At 28.1% G+C, this 11,158-nt stretch overlaps 1 pseudogene; it reads right to left on the bottom strand.

Annotated features, from left to right (window-relative positions):
• Positions 1 to 4,894: 4,894 nt before the first annotated feature.
• On the bottom strand, positions 4,895 to 9,919 carry LOC145066692 (uncharacterized; annotated as a pseudogene).
• Between the last annotated feature and the right edge of the window lie 1,239 nt (positions 9,920 to 11,158).

The following is an 11,158-nucleotide window of genomic DNA, read 5'->3' as shown; positions in this document are numbered from 1 at the left end:
GTATTTAAACAAAAGAACCTATTATAGTGAAAGCCTAGACCAAACCATTAATTAGACCCTTCAGTCAGACTTACATACGCTCAATGTACTAGAGTACGCAAAGCATACTCACGCGGAGCTCATTACGCTAAGTGTACAAGGATGTACACTCCACATACATGAACAATGCCAAATTTCAAGATTTTAACTCCGGGGACCTAATTTGCAACAAAATCAAAACTCAGGTGTTCAAAAGCAAACCTGCTAATTTTAGATGTTACATATCAACATCCAATAGGATCTAAACCTTATATACTTAAAGTATGAGGCCTTTACTTGATCCATTTATTTTCCACAATACTTAAATAAGAAACTTCTCGAAAGAGGATGTTACAACTTACTTACTACTTTCGCCCGAAATATAAAAACGTTATACTATACCCGACTTCCAGATGGACAAAAGCACTCGAACAACACCCATGATGACCACAATCCACAATCTGAGTCGATCAAAACCTCCATGACCTTACCATCCATATCGTCATCTTACAACACACCTACAACTGTCATGGGCCCACCCCATGATCCTGCCAACTGTCCACAAGAATACCCAACCAAAATCAACACGATCTGGAACCCTTTCCTACTCGACCCTTTCAGGTGTTCTTGTCGTGCTTCGAACCCAAAATCCTTTATCATACAAGAACAGTCACGGAGGCCCTCACACAACCCTGAACCTGAACCTAGTCATGAACCAAAAATGTGGCGCTGTCGATGCTTCATGTCTTCAGACGAGATGACTTTGACTCCTCAACTTCTACGTACCTAATTACATCTGGTTGATAAACATCCTTCCTTAAATAAGCTTCAATTCATGCCATAAGTAGAACTACCTATCCCCTTATCCTTGATATGAAACTCTAGGTTGATTCGTTCATGGAAATATTTCCATTACTCTCAAGTGATTCTCTCCCACTTGAATTCAGCTCCACTCTGACATCTTCATAACTACTCAATTTCCAAGCCAACCCAAAACTTCACCACTTAGTTCATAACATCCACACTTGACATTATTGGGCATAAGAGAATCTAATGTCACCCTTGCTCAATGTCGCAGCAGCATCCGAACTTCATTATTCAAGACCACCACCAACCTAAGCTTGCAAGAACAAATATTCCCTGACCAGACAACCTAGGGTACACACGCCCCAGAAACCAAGATATGCACCACACGTAACTTGACGAAAGATTGACGCATCCATAACACCTACCGTTGATACAACTCAAAATCCTCGAACAATTTCAACTGATGACAATGAACGGATTAACCATTATAAAGAATGGATAGATAAGCAATCCAATGATCCACTCACTACTGTTCGACGTGTACATAAAAAGGACATTGCTTTTTTTACATCAAACGTTGACCACCTTGAACATATAGCGACCTAAGCATGTAATTTTTTTAAAGTCAACGAACGAAAATTATTATATGTGACTCAACTCATAAATAGGAAACATACATAAGATTAAGCACGAAAAACGTAAAAAAAAAATGTGTCAAAACATAGACAAACTCAAATATAATAAAGAAAACTTTAAGTTAACGAACGAAACTTATTATATGTGACCCGAATCATATGTAGGAAACTTATATAAAATTAAGTACGAAAACATTAAAAGAAATATATCGAAACATAGATAAACTCAAATTTAAACAAACACGTTCATAAAGAAAAAGCAAGTAAGTTTAAAAAAAAAAATTAACGGATGAAAGTTTTAAATTTACATCAAAACGTTGGTCACCTGGAATTTATACCGACACAATACAAAAATAAGCACGTGAAAATAGTTTTTTTTTTGTCAACAAACGAAAGTTATTACAAAAAAAAAAAAATTATAAATACTTTGGAAGATAAACACGAAAGTTTAAAAAATGAAGAATTAAAGTAATATTTTACAATGTTGAAAATAATAGGGGTCAAAGTAACATTTTAAAAAGTAAAAGGTTGGAAAAGCCAAAAACTCATAAATATAAAATCTAAACAAAATTGCCTAAATGGCATGTATGGTTAGCAATGATCACAAACTCAGACCCTACCATCTAAAAAAGAAAAAAAAAAAAAGTAACGGTTTTATTAAAAAGAACAATTCATGCAGGTTTTGAAAACCACAAGGATGATGTTTGTCAAAAAATAAAATAACAAAGACTCAATTTGTGACCTTTGATAGACCACAAAAAGCATTTATGTAATTTTGTTTTACTTAACCTATACTAATAAAATTAATTAATATGAATTCACAAATGAAGATTACTATTTATATAAATATACATCAATTAATATATATATATATATATATATATATATATATATATATATATATATATATATATATATATATATATATTAATATACATTAAATAATATAATAGTAAATAATTAATATGAGCTGTCATTTAATAGGTAGAATTTAATTAAAAAATATATATATATAAATGACACGTAAAAAAAAGTAATTCTTTTTCGGAAGATAACATATATCAAATTCAATAAAAAAATTCACATTCGGCAAAAACAATATTTATTTATTAGGTTAGAAATTATATTAGGTTTGATTATAACGATTTGTATACTATTCAATGGATATAATGTTTTTTATTTTGGAAATGGCAACTTACATGAATTAGCAACGTTTGTTTAATTTTTATTACTAATATAAGTATTAAATAAATGTTTTATTATTACAGAAAAGTTGTTTTGGCACAAGTGTCGTGGACGAAGTTATAGCATATGGTCCAATCAAGTTTTGGTTTCTTGAGAGGACATTATTTTCATTTTGTAATTTCTAAACTCAATCGGCATCTTCTAGACTATGTTATGGTTTTCTTGAACTCTAACTCTAACTAATAATATGAAAATTGGTATATACTATAATGTTAAATTTTGTACAAAATATGAATTAAAACAAACATATATATATATATATATATATATATATATATATATATATATATATATATATATATATATATATATATATATATATATATAAAAGCTCAATCGGTATATGACGATGTGCAAGGCCGACACAATAGGGGGCAGCCTGGGTGACTCCTAGGGATGGCAAAAAGCCTCATATCCAATGGGAAACCCGAAACCCGCACCCGTTTTGACTGAGGAATTCCCAAGTTGACCGGGGATGGGGAATACCCGAATAAAAAAGTGGGGATAGGGATGGGGATGGGGATACCCTTAATCCCCAACCCGGACCCGCCCCCGACATATATTAATATATAAAAATAATACATAACGTATATTTATAGTATAGTTTATCATACATAAAATTTGATCTAAGTAATCTAACTTATTAGTAATTACTTGGTTGAAATTATACCTTTTGCTTTTTCTTTTATCTAATTTAAACTCGTATATATATATATATATATATATATATATATATATATATATATATATATATATATATATATATTTTTCTCTTTGGTTGATCTATTTTACCTTAAATATGAATCTGATAATTTTTTTTCTACTTGATTTTTCATGTATATATTTAAATTTAGTAGAAAACTTATTTATATTTTTATGCAATTTATGGATACTTATATATTTTATAAAATCTTTAAACTTATGTTGGTAAAACTGAAATATATAGTTTTTTTCTTACGTAAAAGTTTGCATGTTAAAAGAGATAAAGAAATCATCATTTCCCCGTTGAGGATCCCCAGTCCCCGTTGGGGGTGGAGATGGGGGTTTATTTATATTCCCCGATGGGGATGGGGATGGGGATGGGGATGGGGATTGAAATGAGGATTTAAGGATGAGGATGGATATTAGGGTCCCCTGTGTTCCCCGCCCCCGTTACCATCTCTAGTGACTCCCCAAGTCCTAAAGTTTCAATGGACCCCAAAAATTTTCTAACAAGTTTATTAGAAAACACACAAACGGAAGCAACATATGAGAGGGAACTGTATATTAATCTTGAATCGACATCAAATTAGAAGAATAAAATCATTTTATGGTCCATACAAGTTTTGACACTCGTTTTACTATAATAAAAAGTTTTGTACAAAAATTATATAGAAAAAACTAATTATCTATATAAAAGTCGGTGGCACGACTTCGGTTTGGTAAAGTTAGGTCCTAAGTTATTTATGTTATCACATTTTTATTTTGTAAAATTTATATTTTTCAACCTTTTTTAATCAATTTAACCCCCATCGATTTTGAACTCTACAAAAGATAAAATATAGAAAAATATTACCATTTATCTACCAGCATTCAAAAAAAATCTTTATATTTTTTTATATAGATAAAAACCCTTATACTTTCAGATTTATACAAATAACTATTTTTTTTTTAAAAATAAATTATGGGTTGGTTTGTGACATTGCATTCATCTTGCTCAGTTTTTGGTTGACATGGAAAACAACAAACAATGTCATTTATTTTTGTTTGAGTAAATGGTCGTTGAGTAAATGATCCGTTTCTTACGTTTTACTTTAGACAAGAGCAACGCCCCTTATTTTTGTTTCCATTTTAACCTAAAACTGAAAATGATAAATGTATGGTTACAAAACCACCAGTAATTTCTTTAAACAACCAAGATATTTGGGTTAATACGAAAGTTAATTGAAAATATAACGATTTATGTACATATAAACAAAATTTAAGGGTTTTTTTAAATGTTGATAAATAAATGGTTGTGTTTTTCTATATTTTGCGTCTTTATAAGATATCACTTTCACCATCTATATTTTCTATACTTCCGTATTTATGTATATAGAATTTGATATTCTTACTAACATAAATAAATGTTGCTAAAAACATTTGACAGGCATATATGTATGCATGTAGACATATATAGGTGAGACACATACAAGTTTAGAGTTATACTATTACTGTATATCAATCTTGAATCTACATCAAATTAAAAAAAAAAATTAAATAATTTATTTGTCCATCCTGAAACGTTGTTTCGATTAAATAGAATTTTTAAAACTTACAAACGAAATACAAAAAGTCTAGCAAACCCGATCCCAATCCTTAATGGTATAATCGGCCCAATCTGAAATAGAGCCTGATGGGCTACCCTTATTTGATCCTGACAGGAAAAAGCGCAATTCACTTGAGCCCATAAAAGTAATTTTTTAATAAGAAAATTTTGATAAAGTAACGATACTTAGTGTCACTTTACTATTTAATTAGATTATAGCCCGCTTTAAACGCATTAAATATATAAAAAACATATAATCATCTATAATTATTCTATAATGATTATAAAAAAAATATATGGTTATTATTATTAATTGAAATGTATAGAAAATACATTGAAAACCATAAATATCTATAATCATTAAATGACCTCTTTGTAGACAACATTTTTTGTTTTATTAGTTGAACGACCTTCCTCGTCTCATATAGTTATGATATTGTTATATAATTATAAGCATTTTAATTAGACGTTCCTTACATAATAAGGTTACCTAATTTAAACATATATTGACAACCAATATACCGTTTTTTACAATGCATTAATTATTGACAACTATTTCATGTATTCAAATAAAGTTATATAATATAATTTATAGAATGTTAAATGTTATATAGATTTAATTTTAGTATATAATCAATAAAGATTCTTTTCTAAATCATGATTGATTTATTTTAAATTGATTATGAATATAAATGTTAGCTTTTATGTTAGTTCTTATTTATTTTGTGTTCGCAAGAACTTTGCATTAATTTTGTTGCAACTTTAAATAATTTTAATATGTCATCAATGTAATTTGCTATATCTTTCAGTTATATGAAATATCAAATAATGACATTTCATTACTATTGTGATAATTTAGTTTATATATTGTATTTTTACTAATATTAACGGTCTTATTTTTTCTAATAACCGTAACGCTTTTACTAATTGTATTTTTTTAAAATCTCCTAATATCTTATAATTTTTATTTTACTTTATAATTTCTTCATAACTATATATGTTATTTTCAAGATTAACTGCCTTAATAGTTTTTTTTTCTCAGTCTATTCAATTTTATATTCCATTATACAACATCATTGTTTGTATGTATTCTGAAATTTCACTTTAAAAATGCTTAATGTTTACACCTTGATATTATTTTTTTTAATAAACCCGTGTAATTATTATGGAATATATATATATATATATATATATATATATATATATATATATATATATATATATATATATATATATATATTATTTTAATTAACATTTACTTCCTCCATTATATAAAATTCCTCATTAAACATATATATTTTTGGAAAGTAATAGTTCTAATGGGACAACATTATCTAAAACGTAAATGTTTGATATATTTTTGGAGGAAAAAAATCAAGATCATTAAAAAAATTTATATAAAAAAAAATACAAATTTATATTTGGTGAAATTATGAATGAAATTACTGGCAAAAATTATTTTGGAAGGAGGTGTATTTTGTAAGGTATAATAATATTACAAAATTCAAAATATGTATATTTGTTGTGTAAATTTATAAAATTTATTGTTATTATATAAAAATAAAAAAAGTAGGTTGATACGGTATACAAAAACATAATAATTTCAATGATTTTTTAAAATCATGACAAAATTTACCGAATTCTTATGATATAAAAATTTTAAAAAAATCATAATCATCTCTAATATATAAAAGTAATATTTTCGTAATTAATATCAGTTCCCAAGATAGTTAATTTCAGTTTTGCTAAAGGTACATAATACCTTTTCTTATTTATTTGAAAAGTGTTAGAAAAGTAGTTAACCGACTTCATATAATTTGTGACAAAGAAAATCGAAATATATGAATACATATATTTGATATAGGAACAAAAAAATAATCGAAAAAAAATATAAAAACCGAAAGAAGATACTGACCTTCTAGTGCACAAGAGCGAATGTTTGAAGCAGAGAATGATGATGCAAGTTATAAGCAATAATAATGATGTTGTAGGAGAAGGTTTGAAGAAAAGAAACGATTAAAAATAAGTGTGAGCCGCTGATTCAATGATGAATCGTATATGTATGTGATAATTTGAATATGATTTTTCGGTATTAATGATTTCCTAATAAAAATAGAGTTTATTAATATAAACGGATTTATATTAATGGTTGATATTAATTCCTTGATTGAAATTGTTTGTTAGTAATATGCTTTTAAAATTGACCATATTAAAATCTTCATAACCGGAAATTCAAGATTTAAAATATGGAAAGCTTTTATTGGAAATGAATACATACATTTCAACGAATGTAAGTTATTGTTTGACGATTGGAAAACATTTATTGGAATTAAATACATTCCATATGGGGAAGATGGTGTTAGCAATTTGATCTAAGAGTGAAATAAATAAGATTGAAATACAATCAAGGGTCCAGATTATTTAAGATGATGTCATAAGGTTTCTTTTTTAATAATATTTAGAGATTTTAAATTAAGGAGAATTTTATATATGTCATTTTTAAATATTAAAATATTATATTTATTTTTTATAAACCTTTAAAATATCATATTTTCTTAAAAAAATGCAATGCTTTTAATAGTTTATAATTATTAAAATAATTAAAAAATTTAACCATATTTATCCCTACGTCTATAATAATAAAACACTCACATTTAAATTTTTTAATGTCGTTCTCTTAAAAAACAAAACGCTTCATATTTTGTATGCATTGATTGTTTAGTTCTTAACTTTTTATTGTTATTGAATATTGTCATGTTATGGATGAAGGATATTTTAGATATTATCATTGATATTTTGATGTTTAAGAACATATATGATAGTTTGATATTTAAGATGAACATATATGATATTTTGATGTTTAAAAAAAGTATATATCATATTTTAAAGTTTTATGAGGGTAAATATGATATTTAGAAACTAAGTTGGACAAATATGTTATTTTGATGTTTAATAAGGGTATATACAAAATTCTCCCTTAAAATTAATTTTTGTTTGTAAAAAATGACAAAATACCGATTAAAACTTCAACATAATCATTTTTGCCGGTTTCGCAGATTTAGTCAGTATCCTTTTTTTTGTTGTTAATTTGGTCAAAAGATTAGGACTTTTCTGAAGATTACATTATTTTTAACCAATAACCAAATTATTGGGACTTTGTGAAGATTACCCTTGAACTAATGTATATTGTTATTAATAAATTATTTATAAACAAAACATATTTTTTATTATAAACAAAAGAAATACAATTGTTGCTAATTTCTAGGAATAGAAATGTAGACTACGTAAACCGTATCCCCCTATTACTTCAAATTCTCTATGTTTCTCTTATTCATCGTTCTAGGTGTCATGGTAAGATGCACTTTATAAGTGTTCCTCTAATCTTCTTTAGCCTGACTACCACCCAATCTTCATACATTACCAAGTAACAACCATCAAATAACACATATGCACCGAGTGAAAAGTCAACCTCAAATGAAAGTTTAAATGGAAACGAGTATATTATGATTATTTACTAGAAATGTCATTCAAGTTTCACTTTTCAATCTCGATAGATCTGTGTTAGATGATGGTAAGGTATGTGTAACACCCGACTATTCAACATAAATGACACCTAAAAAAATCACCACTTTAAAACATAACATGGTGTACATTTACATTAAGCCAAAAGTACAAGTAGTTATCATAAATCCAAACATACAAACAAGCATAAGGATCAAGTCGAGTTTACGGCGTCTTACAACCAAAAGCATAAATTCTAGTCTTAATCGTTGTCACTCCAAGTCACATTTCCCTTTATCAACATTACTAGGTCCTATAACTTGCTACTTCTTGTATTTAGCCTACTAATCTCATATTGGGTTATCAGCCCAAAGTAGAAAAGAACAAAATACAATAAATATTTATCATAACTCAAGGAGATTAAATATATAACCAACAACATTTTTGAAAGGGCATAAGTCCTGATGTGAGCAAGAGAACTCTTAAGTCAAACATGTCCATCAAGGTCATCAACATAACAAGACACTTTCTCCATGTTCAAAAGTTTCCACCAAAACCACAGGATGAACAAGTGGATACATAGGTTTTTGGAAAAGAAACATTTTTCCAACTCCTAAAATTATATATAAATCTACTCAAATGAGCAGCTTCCCTTACACGAACAACTTGGGACATAGTAAAAACCGCATTTCATCCAATCTCAACCAATTAAGTGTAGGAATAAACTTCGACATCTTTGCAACCACATTTATAATCTCAAAATATATTCTAACTGATTCACCAACCCCCGAATGTCTAACTTTAACTGTAACTAATAAACGCTTGATAGGTTTCCCCTGGTATTTATATTTTAAAAAAGCTCGATGGATTTGTGCAATACTTCTTGATACAATTGGGATTTCCTCAAAATCATCAAAACCTTTGGAAATTTTATGACCAAGCGCTTTTTGAATTGTCTTTTTTGTGTATGCAAAACTATGTTTAGGAGCCTTGATGTGAAGCTTAGAGAGCTCGGTGCATAAATTTGTGCGAAAAAGGTTGGGTCTTGTAGCTACCCATTGTCCCCATATTATAAACGTAGGACCTACAATTTCCAATGTACGGCGTACAAGGTGAAGCCATTTTTGTCTATTCGAAGCCCCAAAATGGTTTGTAAATTACGCCATTGCCATACTTGGTGAGAAAAAGATTGCAAGATATATAGCTCTGAAGAGAAGTATTAAACCTTCGAACACTGAAAGGAAAGATGAAACCAAAATGGCATGTCCGTTTTCAGCATGTGTGTAATGGGTGTTTCTTAGATGATGTTAATGAAGATTTAGCGACCCTTTATCGGCTAATGCTATGTCCATATGCCTAGGTGAATATTCCAGGAAGAACAATATATGAATGGGTTAATGTAAAAACTAAATGCTTTAGCAGTTTTATTTACAAAGGAGATTTACAAATCTTGATATGAATTCTTGGAAAGCATTTTCCAAGAGATTTGGGGATGATGTGTTATCGTGTTATTGGATAGGATAATGGAATAGTTTCAAGAAAAAGTTTTCTTGATGGAAGCAAACCCTCTATTATAGAGCATGTTATGAGAGTACATCATGTGTTTGAAGTTGTGAAAACTAGATTTAATGATTGACCCATGTTTCCCATCTTCTGAATGAATTACTCGGTTGCTTGTTCGGAGTAATTGTGTTGTTCTTTTAATATTTTTTTTATCTTGATACTCTGATTATTGTTTTGAAAAAATTGATTTTTATTAGATTTTTAGGATTAAATCGGAACAAATGCTTTTTATTTAATGAAAATTTTATTTTAAAAATTCGGATGTTACATAGGAAAATCCAGAGCATGATCTGATGTCATTTAATACATATATAAAATAGACTAAGTAACCTAACTGAATGTTTATTGTGAAATTATAAGATACATATAAAACTCACATCACATTCCAACCATCCGTTGTCAAATTCCCCATATATATGTATCTAAAACTCCATCATTAGTTTATAAATCAGACATATGTGATACAAAATTAGTGAAGCATAATGGTTTATATATAGACTATTAATGCTATTGTCTATATAATCATCTAACGTTGGTGGAGATATGTGTGTGGTGTCTTTCCTTTTCATATGTATCAACAAAGTCTTCAATCATATCGCATGATGTGTTGCTCGTTGCATATGCCTAAGTGCCTTGGGTGGCGTTTGGTAATCAGACGTAGGCACCTTAATGATATGCAGTGCCTATGTAGATGTATATATATATATATATATATATATATATATATATATATATATATATGTATACTATCTATATATATATTGCATATAATCAAATCCATCGTCTTGTAATAGGCTCTCATATCATGGTGTAGGCTGCTTTATAGGATTAATAGTGACACCCTACGTAAAGATAACATAAAATACAATTAATTATTCAACAATACAACAATTGGTAATAACACACACACACACACACACACACACACACATATATATATATATATATATATATATATATATATATATATATATATATATATATATAATTATGTACCTTAAATCCATGTGACCAAAATTCATCACATGATGTATCACGGTCATTTATGATAATCTTGTCTACGAGGGTAACCTTGTCACACTACAATAATATAACAGTTTCA

Source organism: Lactuca serriola, chromosome 1 (assembly GCF_051521515.1).
Source record: "Lactuca serriola cultivar US96UC23 chromosome 1, Lser_US96UC23_V15, whole genome shotgun sequence".
Taxonomy (NCBI): domain Eukaryota; kingdom Viridiplantae; phylum Streptophyta; class Magnoliopsida; order Asterales; family Asteraceae; genus Lactuca; species Lactuca serriola.
Note: the sequence above shows the minus strand (reverse complement) of the source record. Positions and strands in the feature narration are given on the sequence as shown.